The following is a 16,206-nucleotide window of genomic DNA, read 5'->3' as shown; positions in this document are numbered from 1 at the left end:
ACTATAAGCCAACATCTAGCCTACTGTTTTATTAGTGGAATTATCCAACAAAAGTTTGGATTTTCCCACTAACTATAGTCAAAGGGTAAAATAGTCATTTGGTCAAAGTTTGACTTTGACCAAAAAGTCAACATTTTGACTTTTAATTATTTTTTTCATGTTGACTAATTTTGACCTCCCAAGCATGAATCCGCATTCATTTTCTCGAAATTCAAATCACATTTGGATATAAGGTCGGTCAAAGTTTGACTTTTCAAAGTCAAAAGTCAACTCTTTGACTTTTTACAACTTTGACCATTTCCATTATTTTCGAGCTTTCGAATATGAACATATTCATATTCTTGAAAGCTATATCTCTAAACTGAAAAAACCCAACCATTATATCACATATACTTGTCGGTTTCTCTCTCTCTACCTAATTCGAACAATTCGAATTATTATATCATATTGTTCTAAGTTTATTCCATATGAGCTAGTAGGGGGAACCTAATGGACCTATAGATCATAGGCTCCAACGATCCGAGATTAGCTAGCTAAACTCTTTAGACGGAGCTAATCAACATTTGTTAACTAATGGGTCATTCCACTAAAGTCCCGTAGTTGCACTCCCTTCACTATAGATATATTTGTGTCCATTTGATATAACCATGATTAGTAAGTTAATCTTTCACAGGTTGTTCGTAATCTTGGCTGGGTCATAAAAACCGTTTTACCCCCAAGACTACATCTTGTTCCTTAAGTTCCACTGATCCTCTAATGAACAGTTTGTTTAAGGTCCAACCTATAAACTGAATCCCTCTCGGGCCAAGGAGGGTGGGGCCCCCTTGTTCAAGACCTGGATTCAGTACTAAACGGAATAACCTATCTACTATCCCTATAACGGGTAGAAGTGAATTCCATCTTGCACCCTATGTTTCCAGTTATCCACCCGATCTTACCCCTGAAATGGGAGGCTTATTGGGCCAACAATATTGAGTTGCCCTCATCTATGTAGATTTAAGGATAATTTCGAGTGAACAGGAGTACATAGTTAGCTTAGGATTAAGATTAAGTTACTTAGGTCATCAATTAACGAAATAGTCAGTTTTATACATAAAATGGCATTTCGAACGTAAAAAGTGACTATTTCATGGTTCAGTCTTATGTAAACTCTTTACATAGGATGCCCCCACTCATATATTTCTATATGAACGATTCAGGATCACATCCTTTGTACTAACTACAAAGTGGGCCGCATCCATAGTGTCTCTAGAATAAGGCGCCCAACCTTATTCATATACTATAGACCATTTTGGCTATATATTTGAACTTGATCCACCTTTATGTCACTACATAAAGTTCAAACTACATTAAATAGCCTCAGGACCTTAGTTTATTGGATTCAAGATTACAATTTCAATAACAACTTTATCGAAAAACAAAACAGAATATGTTTATTAATTTACAAACTATGAGTTTTAGGACATAAAATCCAACAATCGGTTCATTCAACAAGTGGTTAAGCTTCATAGAGTTCTTAAGTCTATCACAACCGATAGGGACAAAATTTTTCTAAGCAATTTCTGGAGGGAAATGTTCACATCATTGGGAACAAAACTGAGGAGGAGCACAACATTTCACCCTCAAACCGACGGGCAGATCGAGAGAGTTAATCGTTGTCTGGAGACTTATTTGAGGTGTTTTTGTAACGAACAGCCCACCCGCTAGATCAAATGGTTGGCATGGGCCGAGCTATGGTATAATACCACTTTCCATCAATCAATTAGAACTACTCCTTTCCAAGCAGTGTTTGGCTGCCCCCTCCCCCCCTCCTATAGTACACTACAGAGATCGGAAGTCCTCTAATAACAGTGTTGAACAGCAGCTAAAAGACAGAGACCTGGCTTTGAATGCCCTCAAGGAACACCTAGCGATTGCTCAGAACTGTATGAAGAAACAAGCAGATTCACATCGTCGAGAATTAGAGTTTGAGGTGGGAGATGAGGTATTTCTCAAACTACGACCCTATAGGCAACGAACTCTAGCTAAAATAAGAAGTGAAAAGTTGCCCCCTAAATTTTATGGGCCATATACGATATCTGAGAGGATTGGGGAAGTAGTCTATCGTTTGAATTTACCAGCTGAGGCCGCCATTCACAATGTATTTCATGTCTCTCAACTAAAAAAGAAGCTAGGCCAAACCCAGCAAGTTCAACACATTCCCCCTATGCTGACAGAAGAATTTGAACTCCAAGTCAATCCAGAACTAGTATTGGGAGTAAGGTGGAATAGTGAGACAGATGTGCAAGAGTGGCTAGTTAAATGGAAAGGTCTACCCGAAAGTAAGGCAACATGGGAGTCTGCCCCTACACTGAGACAGCAATTTCCAACTTTCCACCTTGAGGACAAGGTGTGTTTCGAGAGGGAAGGAATTGTAAAACCCCTAATTATTTACACATATAAAAGGAGGGGCAAGATAGGGAAAAAAGGGGGGGAGAATTCGGTTAGAAATGTGAATGAATCAGCAAGGGAGATGGCAGAGGAGTTAGTGGGAGGTGAAAAAGGTTGAAGTGGGCCCAACTGTGTTTTTAAAGGAGGGAAGAGGAAAAGAATGGAAGACAGGTAAAAAAAATAAGGAAGGAGATTTCCTGGGAAAGGGCTTTCCGGAGCTACCTTAGTGTTTTCAGGGATTTTGGGGTTTGTTCTATGTTTCCCGAAATTGTTTTCCATTGAAAGAGTGATTGTTGTATTGATCTTTATCCAGAAGTTAATATTGAATGAGAAGAATAGTCAAACCTTCATCTATATTTTCTGGAAGTAGTTTGTTTTGGCCTTAATCGTGTGTCTATAATTTGCTTGCTGAGTTTCTATTTCACAGGGAAAAGGTAGGTGATCAAAGGGTCCTAACAGGTTCATCTTATTCTTATGCTTTTTGATTATTGCTTGACATCATAAAGATTTTATTATTATTTATAATTTTTTTAAAAAAAAACTCCATCAAAATCTTGACCTCGCTACTATGATTAAAATTTATGTTCTTTATATCAATAATATAGTCTTATTTATAGACTTGCATGTGAAGGTTTTGAGTGTTGATTTGATTTATTATGTCCCTAAATTATTATCTAAAATATGTAAATTTGAATATTGAAGTTTTTTTTAACCTAACTTTTTCGATTTAGACTATCTAATGTTACTATTTATGTCAGTGACATTTAAAAGCTTCTATATCAAAATAATTACTATTCATAATATATAAAAAGAATAAATTAAAAAAATAATATCTCATTAAAAAAATTAAAATTAAATATCTCATTTATATAAAAATAATAACAAAAATCAATGTGTCCCACAAGGCAGATGTCGTCGATTTCAAGCTGATTGTCATCGTCGACTTTGAACTTGAGGTTACTCGGGTTCTTTTTTATGTTATTCTGGTACCTCTGTAGGCACTTCATAATATAAATATTCATTATGCTCTCTACGACCCCGACCATGTCCATGCACGTATGAAGACGAAGGACCAGCCTCTGAGTCATAATGTCCTGAACCAAATGCTGGCATCATCGAACTAGCATAATCAGTTTGACTCTGCTTCTGCATCATAGAGGGCAACTCTTCCACATTATGTGTAACCTCATTAAACTCATCCTCTTCCCGAACAGGTCCTCTACGTCTAGGAGCTGGTGGAGGAACAATAGGTATATCGTACATATAATGAATTTCCTCCATATAGCTTTGGATGTCACTACATATAGCAAGAACCTGGTTCGGATCATTCGCAACCTCACAGAGTCTACGATTGTTCGATCTCTGTGAATTATAAAACAATTAGATAATATTTAAAATAAATACAAGGCGATGGGACATCCTGCTGAAAACCAAATTGTCTCATCACCCTGTCAGGAAGATGCCACTCACCAATGTGAAAACATATCAGAGGACTCATCGTCCGCCATATGTTTTGACCATTCGTACAAAAATTAGGCAAAGTATGCATAATAATTTTGTACGGCTCCCAAATAACCTGAAACACAAAATATATTTCAATTAGAGAATATTAAAGACAAATACAATAAAAATGTGTATAAAATAATCAATTAGGTTCAGTGTAATGTACTTGTTCAGGTTGAAGTATATCAAACATGTATCTATACTAGCTTACTACATGTGTGGCTATCCTAGTCACACAAAATTTGTCTCTCCACCTAAATTTTTAAATTGATAATTTAGAATTTAAATTAACTAGACCAATGATATAAAAATTAAATTGAATTAAAACAACATACCGAGAACCGTAGGCTCGTCCAACTAATTGAGTGCCATTAACATGTTGTAGTTGTGGAGCCATTGTTGGAAATCGCTCCCAAGCCCATAGTTGTAAAAGTATGAGAGGCCCAAATGTCTCTTGAACCTCAGGTCTTGTTGTTTTGCATAGTTGTCTATACAACCATACCAAGCATGCTCCACCCCACGAATACCACCCCGCACCATGGATGTTAGCTAACAGTGGCAGGAACATCAAGTGAACAAAATGACTTGATTTATCTGAAAACAACTTCCACCCATCATTTGTAGTATATATGCTCGCGCATATCTTATGACGGTTTCCTTGTCTGCATCATCTGTGAGCTCACGAAATTGTGTTCCTAACCATATTAAACTTAATCTCGATTCTTTAATCTTGTCGGCAGGTGGGGTCGCACCGAGGTACAGTTGACAAACTTCTAACCAGTCATCGTATCATCACTCCGGTTATCGGCTCACCGTCAACAGGTAACCCCAACAACACTTTTATGTCTTGTAGAGTGATAGTGCACTCTCCAACAGACATATGGAATGTATGCGTCTCGGGCCTGCATCTCTCGACCAAGGCTGTGATCAGATGCCAGTCCAACTGAATAAATCCTAATATGACAGCCCCATAGAATCCAGATGTGCGCAATAGCGGTAATATTTGAGGGTGGAGCGGGATAGTGCGTTAGAGAACTGCCTTTCGACGCCTGCAAGATATTTCTCCAGTAGTACAATTTCGCCATATAACAGATGATCGATGAATGGACTGGTCATACAAAACATCGAGATCAATAGGTCCGGGATTTAAAGCCATGATCTGAAAAAAAAATTTATTTCTCAATTAAGAAAATGTACAACTTAATTAGAAGAATAATGTACAAGTTGATTAAAAGAATAATGTACAAGTTGATTAAAAGAATAATGTACAAGTTAATTAAAAGAACAATCTATAAGTTAATTAAAAGAATAACGTACAACTTAATTAAAAGAATAATGTACAAATTAATTAAAAGAATAATGTACAACTTAATTAAAAGAATAATGTACAACTTAATTATTAATGCACAAGTTAATTAAAAGAATAATGTATAACTTAATTAAAAGAAAAGAATAATGTACAAGTTAATTAAAATAATAATGTACAAGTTAATTAAAAGAAATACAACTTTATAATAAAAAAAATTGAATATACAATAAATTTATTTACTTTCCATAGATAGAGCGAGATTGTAATCATTACTTTCCATATATACATGACCAATGAGAAAAAAAGCTAGTAATAATTAATGGAAAAATAACAACAATAACAGAGAGAGCGAGATATTGAGAGAGAGCGAGAGTGAGAGAGCGAGATCTTAGGAGAGAGCGAGAATGTTGGAGAAAGCGAGAGTGAGAGAGCGAGATTGTAGGAGAGAGCGTACTATTGGATCTCTCCTACAATCTCTCACTCTTGCTCTTTCCAACATTCTCGCTCTGAATCTCGCTCTCTCCTAAAATCTCACTTTGAATCGCTATCTCTTAAAATCTCGCTCTCTCCTACTATCTCGCTTTGAAACTCGTTCTCTCATTAATCTGCTTCAGCCCACTTATGTTCCTTGAAGTTTCGACATGTGTGTGTCGAAACTTCAACCTTCGACAACCTAAGCGAGATTCTTTCCCTTGTCGAGGGTTGAAGTTTTGGCCTATGTATTGTTTCCTAGTTTTTCTTTGTTTGTCGAGTTCTCAACGTTCGACCTCCACATTAGTCGAGTTCTCAACGTTCGACCACTAGCCTCGAACTCCCAAAACAACAATATTTCTCTAATAAGTTTCAAAACAATAATATTTCTCTAATAAGATTTGAAAACAACAACATTAATATTAAAGGTCCGGGTATATTGTCCTTTTAGAAACTATTTAGGAAAATGTTGTTTTCAAACTATTTGTTTTTTTAAAAAAAAAATAAGTCAGTTCGACCTAGATAGGTCGAATTTTGAACGCTCGACCTTCTCCTTTCGTTTTTCTGTACGTCGAACTAAGAACTCTCGACCCTGCCCTAACATTATTATTGAGTCTGTTTAATTATCATTTCGGAGACCTTCATCATAAGTATTTGATGTGGAGAGAACGAAATACCTTCCTCATTCCGGAGACCTTCCTCATAACACTCATAATTATTTGATGTGTTAAAAATAATTTTGTATTGGAAGAGAACGAAAGAGGGAAGAGTAAAAGAGAGAGCGAGATATGAGAGAGTGCGAGATTAGAGAGAGCAAGATATTGAGAGAGAGCGAGAGCGGAGAGAGAGAGATATTGAGAGAGCGAGAGCGGAGAGAGCGAGATATTGAGAGAGAGCGAGAGTTTCCAGTTTTTTTCTTTTTAACTTGGGAGTTTCCAACTTGATATGTTATTCTTTCTAACCCATTCATTGGTGCATATCTGGCACGAAGCTTCTGTTACAACCCTTTGTGCCCCTAGCTTATTCCCCTGCAATCGAAAGAGCTCAACAATCCAAAATAAAAGGGAAATCAAGTAGAAAAAGAGAATTTAGAAGAACTTAAGAAGAAACAACAACTCTTCTCATTAATATGGTTTCAACAGTCAAATTCAATACACTGCACAAAACTTTCAAAGACAATAATTCTCCCAAACAGTCTTATTTATAGCTTTATCCTATGGACCATTATGTATTGATGTGTTAAAAATAATTTTGTATTGGGAGAGAACGAAAGAGGGAAGAGTAAGAGAGAGAGCGAGATCTGAGAGAGCGAGATTTTGAGAGAGAGCGAGATTTGAGAGAGAGCGAGAGTTTCCAGTTTTTTCTTTTTAACTTGTTTCCAGCTTGATATGTTATTCTTTCTAACCCATTCATTGGTGCATATCTGGCACGAAGCTTCTTAACTTGGGAGTTTCCAGTTTTTTCCTTTTTTGGTCTGATTTTTTTTGGAATTTTTATGAAGGGTAGTTTTTTCATCTCAAGTGATTTGATGTGGAGAGAACGAAAGAGGGAAGAGTAAGAGAGAGAGCGAGATTTTGAGAGAGAGCGATCTTGAGAGCGAGAGCGAGATGTTGAGCAACGAGATATCCGTACAAGTTTCCCTTTTTTTTTCTTTATTTAATTATTCCCTGCTACCTTCTTCTTTCTTTCTTCCTTTCTTTCTTTCTTTTTTTAATTTTCCATTTTATAAAAACAATTTCTAGAAATATTTTATTATTATTTATAATTTTTTTTTTTTTTTAAAAAAAAAATAAACTCCATCAAAACCTTGGTACCAAATGTACAAAAGGAATCCAAGATCATTATTATAAAATCTTTTAAACTATTGACTTCACTACTGTGATTAAAATTTTTGTTCTTGATATCAATAATACAGTCTTATTTATAGACTTGCATGTGAAGGTTTTGAGTGTTGATTTGATTTATTATGTCCCCAAATTATTATCTAAAATATGTAAATTTGAATATTGAAGTTTTTTTTACCTAACTTTTTAGATTTAAGACTATCTGATGTTATTATTTATGTCAGTGACATTTAAAAGCTTCTATATCAAAATAATTACTATTCATAATATATAAAAATAATAAATTAAAAAAAATAATATTTCATAAAAATAAAAAAATGTAAATTAAATATCTCACTTATATAAAAATAATTACAAAAATCAATGTGTCCCACAAGGCGGACGTCGTCGATTTCGAGCTAGTTGTCATCGTCGACTTCGAACTTGAGGTTGCTCGGTTCTTCTTGATGTTTCTCTGGTACCTCTGCAGACGCTTCATAATATAAATATTCATTATGCTTTTCACGACTCCGACCATGTCCATGCACGTATGAAGACGAAGGACCAACCTCTGAGTCATAATGTCTTGAACCAAATGTTGGCATCATCATCATTGGACTAACATAATCAGTTTGACTCTATGTCTGCATCATAGGGGGCAACTCTTCCACATTATGTACAACCTCATCAAACTCATCATCTTCCCTAACAGGTCCTCTACGTCTAGGAGTTGGTGGAGGAACAATAGGTATATCGTACATATAATGAATTTCCTCCATATAGCAGGAACCTGGTTAGGATCATTCGCAACCTCACGAAGTCTACGGTTGTTCGATCTCTGTGAATTATAAAACAATTAGACAATATTTAAAATAAATTTAAATTAAAAAGAATTAGATAATATTCATTTACCATACCCACAGCTGCTCCCAGACGAGTGACGTAGCGCCTTGTGATATTATTATACCAATGAATATATTCTGGAGTGATATCTGTGTCAAATTGTTCAAGAGAAACCCCCACTGCAATAAACCTTGCACGATAGTGCCATCGCACTACTAAATGTGCAACTTTTTTTGACCAATCTCCAGTCCTTAGGTCAATATCATGCAGTACGGGTTCAGTATTACAAGGCGATGGGACATCCTGCTGAAAACCGAATTGTCTCATCACCCTGTCAGGAAGATGCCACTCACCAATGTGAAAACATATGAGAAGACCGTAGGCTCGTCCAACTAACTGAGCGTCATTAACATGTTGTAGCTGTGGAACCATTGTTGGAAATCGCTCCAAAGCCCATAGTTGCAAAAGTATGAGAGGCCCAACTATCTCTTGAATCTCAGGTCTTGTTGCTTTGCATAGTTGTCTATACAACCATGCCAAGCATGCTCCACCCCACAAATACTGTCCCTCATCATGGAGGTTAGCTAACAGTGGCAGGAACATCAAGTGAACAAAATGGCTTGATTTATCTGAAAACAGACTTCCACCCATCATTTGTAGTATATATGCTCGTGCATATCTTATGACAGTTTCCTCGTCTGCATCATCTGTGAGCTCACAAAATTGTGTTCCTAACCATATTAAACTTAATCTCGATCCTTTAATCTTGTCGACAGGTGGGGTCACACCGAGGTACAGTTGACAAACTTCTAACCAGTCATCATACATCACTCCGGTGATCGGCTCACCGTCAACAGGTAACCCCAACAACACTTCTATGTCTTGTAGAGTGATAGTGCATTCTCCAACAAAACATATGGAATGTATGTATCTCGGGCCTCCATCTCTCGACCAAGGCTGTGATCAGATGCCAGTCCAACTGAATAAATCCTAATCTGGCAACCCCATAAAATCCAGATGTGTGCAGTTGCGGTAGTATTCGAGGGTGGAGCGGGATAGTGCGCTGGAGAATTGCCTCTCGACGCCTGCAAGATATTTCTCCAGTAGTACGATCTCGCCATACAACAGATGATCGACGAATGGACTGGTCGTACAAAACATTGGATCAACAGGTCCTGGGTTTAAAGCCATGATCTGAAAAAAAAAAAAAAATTATTTCTCAATTAAAAAAATAATGTACAAGTTAATTAAAAGAATATTTATTTCTCAATTAAAAAAAAATATATTTCTCAATCAAATAATGTACAAGTTAATTAAAAGAATAATGTACAAGTTAATTAAAAGAATAATGTACAACTTAATTAAAACAATAATGTACAAGATAATTAAAAGAATAATGTACAACTTAATTAAAACAATAATGTACAATTTAGTGATCATTAATGAAAAAATAACAATAACAGAGAGAGCGAGATGTTCAGCGAGATTGTAGGAGAGAGCGAGATGTTCAGAGAGAGCGAGATGTTTAGCGAGATTGTAGGAGAGAGCGAGATTATAAGCGAGATTCTAGGAGAGAGCGAGATTGTACAAGGAAATCTGTTCGAGATCAATCTCTCAATCTCGCTCTCTCCTACAATCTTTACTTTTTAAAGTGGTATTTATTAAATTCGGTTAAAAGTGAGACTTAAACCAAAATTAATATCCAAATGCATATTGAAAGAGAAAATCTTAAAAGATGAATAAGATTTTAAATAATTTTTTCTAAGCTAACTGTTCTTACAATTCACTTTTTTGTGGTCAAGAATGATAATATTGGCATTATAATCAACATGAAAATTAAATCAAACTTTGATCTCGAACAAGCCATGCGATTTTCTTGTACAATCTCGCTCTCTCCTACAATCTCTGAGAATGGAAGCTCCAATGGAAGTAATATACAAACCCATCTCTGAGAATCAATCTTTCGCCATTTTATTCGATCAATGAATTTATCTCAGTCGTTGCCTACTGAGAGAATTTATCACTATTTTCTCCGAATTTTTGTTATTTTGTTTGTATGTAAATCATGTTAGATGAAAGTCCATTCTTGAGCGTGAAAACTTGCATAACTAAACCTTTGTTTTTAGTTTAATTATATAAAAGACGAAAGTTTGAACATTTTACCTTACAGATATGTAACATCTTGAGTTAATTCAAAGTTAACACTAATTACTAACATAGCATCCATTAATGATAGTTCTCATGGTTAAATTAATTAAAACCTTTTAACAACGTATGTATGAGAAATGTTGAGGAGATGGGATGATTGCATAGGATTAATTAGACTAAGCTTATCCTGATTGTGTAAAGAGCATTAGTCATGGCCGCTCTCTCTCTCAATCTCGCTCTCTCTTACAATCTCGCTATCTCAATCTCGCTCTCTCTCACAATCTCGCTCTCTCAATCTCGCTTTCAATCATATCGACATTTTCTATTCTATCAATTTAAGGAAAAGTTGGTGCAAGGAGTATTGTGCGAAGGCAATCTCGCTCTCTCAATCTCGCTTTCAATCATATCGACATTTTCTATTCTATCAATTTAAGGAAAAGTTGGTGCAAGGAGTATTGTGCGAAGGCAATCTCGCTCTCTCTTACAATCTCGCTCTCTCAATCTCGCTCTCTCAATCTCGCTTTCAATCATATCGACATTTTCTATTCTATCAATTTAAGGAAAAGTTGGTGCAAGGAGTATTGTGCGAAGGCAATCTCGCTCTCTCTTACAATCTCGCTCTCTCAATAACAACGTATGTATGAGAAATGTTGAGGAGATGGGATGATTGCATAGGATTAATTAGACTAAGCTTAGCATTAGCCATGGCCGCTCTCTCTCAATCTCGCTCTCTCTTACAATCTCGCTCTCTCTCACAATCTCGCTCTCTCACACAATCTCGCTCTCTAAATCTCGCTCTCTCTCACAATCTCGCTCTCTCTCACAATCTCGCTCTCTCAATCTCGCTCTCTCTCACAATCTCGCTCTCTCAATCTCGCTCTCTCTTACAATCTCGCTTTCAATCATATCGACATTTTCTATTCTATCAATTTAAGGAAAAGTTGGTGCAAGGAGTATTGTGCGAAGGTAAATGAAAAATAAATAAATAAATAAGTGAAAAGGAAAATTGAAAGATTATGATAGGATAGAAAGAAAAGAGGGAAAGGAATGCGTAATTGGAATGGGAAAGGGGAATTGCAATTTCAAGTTGGATAAAAGGATTGAAAAAGAGATGCGTAGCTTCGAACTAACCGAGAGGGTCAGATCAGACTTCAGAGAGAGACACGGAGAGGTTCTCCTCACTCCTCAACCATGCCCGTCTTTAAGACTCCCTTCAATGGCTACTCCGTCAAGTTCAGCCCCTTCTACGAGGCTCGCATCGCCGTCGCCACCGCCCAAAATTTCGGAATCCTTGGCAATGGTCGCCTTCACGTCCTCGATCTCAATCCCGCCGGTCCCATATCTGAGCACATCGCCTTCGACACCGCCGATGGAGTCTACGACGTCTCTTGGTCCGAGTCTCACGACTCCCTTCTCGTCGCCGCCATCGCCGATGGCTCTGTCAAGCTTTACGACCTCGCTCTTCCCCCCACATCTAATCCCATTCGTTCCTTCCACGAACATACTCGCGAGGTTCACTCTGCTGACTACAATCCCGTTCGTCGCGACTCCTTTTTGACTTCCTCCTGGGACGATACCACCAAGCTCTGGACCCTAGACCGCCCCACCAGTGTCAGAACATTCAAAGAGCACGCCTATTGCGTCTATTCCTCCGTCTGGAACCCTCGTCACGGCGATGTCTTCGCTTCCGCCTCTGGCGATTGCACCGTTCGCATTTGGGATGTGCGAGAACCAGGCTCCACCATGATAATTCCAGCTCATGATTTCGAAGTTCTATCTTGCGATTGGAATAAGTACGATGATTGTTGTATTGCTACGGCTTCGGTCGATAAATCGATTAGGGTATGGGATGTTAGGAGCTACAGGACCCCGGTTTCTGTATTGAATGGCCATGGATATGCAGTTAGGAAAGTGAAATTCTCCCCGCATCGACAGGGTTTGTTAGCCTCCTGCTCCTACGATATGAGTGTCTGTTTGTGGGATTACATGCTGGAGGATGCTCTTGTTGGGAGATATGATCATCACACTGAATTCGCCGTAGGAATCGATATGAGCGTGCTTGTCGAGGGCCTGCTTGCCAGCACTGGATGGGATGAGCTTGTTTATGTATGGCAGCATGGGACGGATCCAAGAGCCCCTTAAGAAAAGGAAATATTTTGCTACTTCCTATAAATTTAAGAATTTTTCATGTTACAGTTCATAGGTTTTAAGTTAATAAGCCATTTTAGTGTTACGAAAAATGAGAATGTGTTACTTGTTGGCAGAATATATGTTAGTTCAAGATTGAACTGAGTGTGTTATTATAGTCATTTACTTTGTTCAAGATTGAATAAAAACTTGCGAACTATAGATTATTAAGCGAATGTTACATTTTTCACGAGCTTCCTCTTTTATGACCATCTTAGGTGCTTCTATAGAGTCGTATTTGTTTTATCTGTTCTGTGACTTCCATTTTTCTAAGATTAATAATTTTTTTACATGGTCTGTCATTTATATTTTTCTTTCTTTAAATATTCCAGCTTTCTTTGTCCATCGTTATCTTTCGGAACATTATGCAGCTTATGCATTCTTTTTTCTGATTTCCCGTTGAAAAACTTGAGATGATTTTCCTGGAATGAATGTTCACCCCTTGCTCATGCTTCACAAGGAATTTTTTTTCCATATTTTGCTTTTGACATTATGGTTGGATATATTGACTGTAATCATGATCTTACTGTGTTCTATAGGTTGTACTATTGTGTTCTTGAGTTGTAAGGATATATCTAGGATGCTAGGCTTGTGTGAACATGAAGTAAACAACCTATATAGATGCCAACTTGAAATTTGCGGGTATGAATTATTCAGTGCATCATTTCAGCACGAGGAGGGATCAAAACTAGAAAACTAGATTAGGACCTTGGCAGAAGTCGGGCTATTCTAAACAAAATTGGCTATTCGCTGGTTAATGATCCTAAAATTACCATTGTCTACTGGTGTTTAGACTTGGAGTGAGTTTATGATGACTCTTGAGACAAGTATTTTCATAGTAAATACTCTTTCTTTAAGAGCGTTTTAAGAGAACCGAATGCTGTGCTTCCTTTAAAAGCACATTTTAAGAATTTCTTGATATCACTGTTGATCAAGTAAATAGTTAATACCATGAAAATTTTGGAAAGTGCTTTGAATTCGTCAGAAGCATTTTGTCCCAACCCCACCTTTACTCGTCTTGTGGTCTATTTATAATCAATAAGAACTCTGTGTAGACTTTTCTTAAGTCATTTTTTAACCTTTCAGCCATGTATTATAGTGTGTGACGAGACATGAAACCATTCCATTAAAACTCAGCTTGTTTGTGGGGCAGATAATGCAGGTTGCATTATAGTTAGTTTGGTAGAATGTGTTAATTTTCTTTTCAAAAAAAAAAAAAAAAAAAAAAAAAAAAACTTTCAGCCATGTATTCGATCTCCTTTTAAGTAATTGTGTACTAGTTTTAGATACGGATGAAGACGGTAATTTGAAACCGCATCACCTTAAGTTGGGTTGGAATAATTGTTCTGCTGCATAAACCGGAATGAGAAGTCATACAGTATTATTGATGCCTTTACCTACCTACTCTAATGTATCTGCGTGTTGTATAGTTGTGATTATTAGATAAGTCCACGCTTGGCAAGTTGGTATTTTCCAATGCATGCATACAAGACTTGCGATCTATAGATGCACGGTGTAGAAAAGCCTGCAACTGCATTGTGTATTCGGATCCAGAATGGTACTCATCTTGATTCTTAGACAGTGTCTGGACCATTTGAATCTACACTGTACTCATGCAGTCACACACTTGCACATAAGGATGACTTTCATCTTTAGATCAAATCATCCTACCGAAACATTTATCTTTATAATATAACTTGAGGAATTTAATGCGTTTTAACACTAATTCCATTCACTTTTGTTTAACAAGTCTTTGGGATGAAAATTTGAATCTATATAATACTGTTTTCTTTAAGTGAGTATGTATAATTTGGGGGAATACTTTTGTTTGTAAGCACTTAGAAAGTCAATCCAAACAAGTTCTTAGTTTGATTCTGAAATAGTTTGTCGTTCCTTCATGCAGTAATATTATATTGTATTATAAAAATGTTTGAGACCAAATACTATTGTCAATGCGCCTTCACCTAAAGTTTTTCATTCACTGGTAGTGATTTGTCTAAGAAAAGAAGGCAATTTGACCATAATTGGACTTCAAGTTTCCAAATTTGTAGTCAAATTTATAGTTAGTATATAGAGAAAAGTAGATTATCATTTCAATTATTTTTTATATTCATATTTAATTTATAATTTATCATATAATATAATTTTTTGAAAATATATGGTCTGAATATTGTTTGATCTAAATTTTCGGAAAAATTAAAATAATATTGTCCTTTTAGAAACTATTTAGGAAAATATCGTTGTTTTCAAACTATTTGTAAAAATATTGTTGTTTTTTTTTTTTTTTTTTAAATAGGTCGAAATTTGAACGCTCGACCTTTCCCTTTCGTTATTTTTGTACGTCGAAATTTGAACCCTCGACCTAACATTATTATTTGAATATCATTCCGGAGACCTTCATCACAAAACTTCCTATGTTCATTGATTTCATTATCAACTGTTCTTTAGGAGAAGTTGAGATCTACGGTACCTGTTCATTGATTTAATTAACAACTGTTCTTTCCTAACATTATTATTTTTAGTAATCCAAGACATCTTCATATGGCAGCTCAATATCGTCACTTATAATAACAGGAACACAATGACTTGCAATAGAATCAAAAAGTCGATTAGACGATGGAGAGAAAGAAAGACCTTCATCATAACACTCATAAATAATTATTTGATGTGTTAAAAATAATTTTGTACTGGGAGAGAACGAAAGAGGGAAGAGTAAGAGAGGGAGCGAGATATTGAGAGAGAGCGAGATCGGAGAGAGCGGAGAGAGCGAGATATTGAGAGAGAGCGAGAGCGGGGAGCGGAGAGCGGAGAGAACGAAAGAGGGAAGAGTAAGAGAGAGAGCGAGATATTGATAGAGAGCGAGAGCGGATAGCGAGCAATTGAGAGAGAGCGAGAGCGGATAGCGAGCAATTGAGAGAGAGCGAGAGCGGAGAGAGCGAGAAATTGAGAGAGAGCGAGAGCGGGGAGAGAGCGAGAGTTCCAGTTTTTTCCTTCTTAACTTGGGAGTTTCCAGCTTGATATGTTATTCTTTCTAACCCATTTGGAAACACACTCATTTCTCGCTCTCTTCGCTCTTGCTCTCTCTCAATATCTCGCTCTCTCTCTCTCGAACTCTCGCTGCTCAAGATCTCGCTCTCGCTCTCTCTCAAAATCTCGCTCTCTCAAATCTCGCTCTTCTCATAATCTCGCTCTCTCTCTTACTCTTCCCTCTTTCGTTCTCTCCCAATACAAAATTATTTTTAACACATCAAATAATTATGAGTGTTATGAGGAAGGTCTTTCGTTCTCTCCACCATCAAATCACTTGAGATGAAAAAACTACCCTTCATAAAGTTTCCAAAAAAAAAAAAAAAAGACCAAAAAAGAAAAAAACTGGAAACTGCCAAGTTAAAGAAGCTTCGTGCCAGATATGCACCAATGAATGGGTTAGAAAGAATAACATATCAAGCTGGAAACTCCCAAGTTAAAAAGAAAAAAACTGGAAAATCTCGC

The 16,206-nt window shown here is 36.7% G+C and overlaps 1 pseudogene across 1 annotated transcript; it reads left to right on the top strand.

The window, feature by feature from the left end:
- The first annotated feature begins 11,493 nt into the window (after positions 1-11,493).
- Positions 11,494-12,904, top strand: LOC150037057 (peroxisomal targeting signal type 2 receptor pseudogene; annotated as a pseudogene). Its single transcript, XR_016528671.1, has one exon. The product of XR_016528671.1 is annotated as a peroxisomal targeting signal type 2 receptor pseudogene (transcript).
- The last annotated feature ends 3,302 nt before the right edge of the window (positions 12,905-16,206 follow it).

Source organism: Benincasa hispida, chromosome 3 (genome assembly GCF_027475165.1).
Source record: "Benincasa hispida cultivar pf3 chromosome 3, pf3_genome.v1.1, whole genome shotgun sequence".
Lineage (NCBI taxonomy): Eukaryota > Viridiplantae > Streptophyta > Magnoliopsida > Cucurbitales > Cucurbitaceae > Benincasa > Benincasa hispida.
Note: the sequence above shows the minus strand (reverse complement) of the source record. Positions and strands in the feature narration are given on the sequence as shown.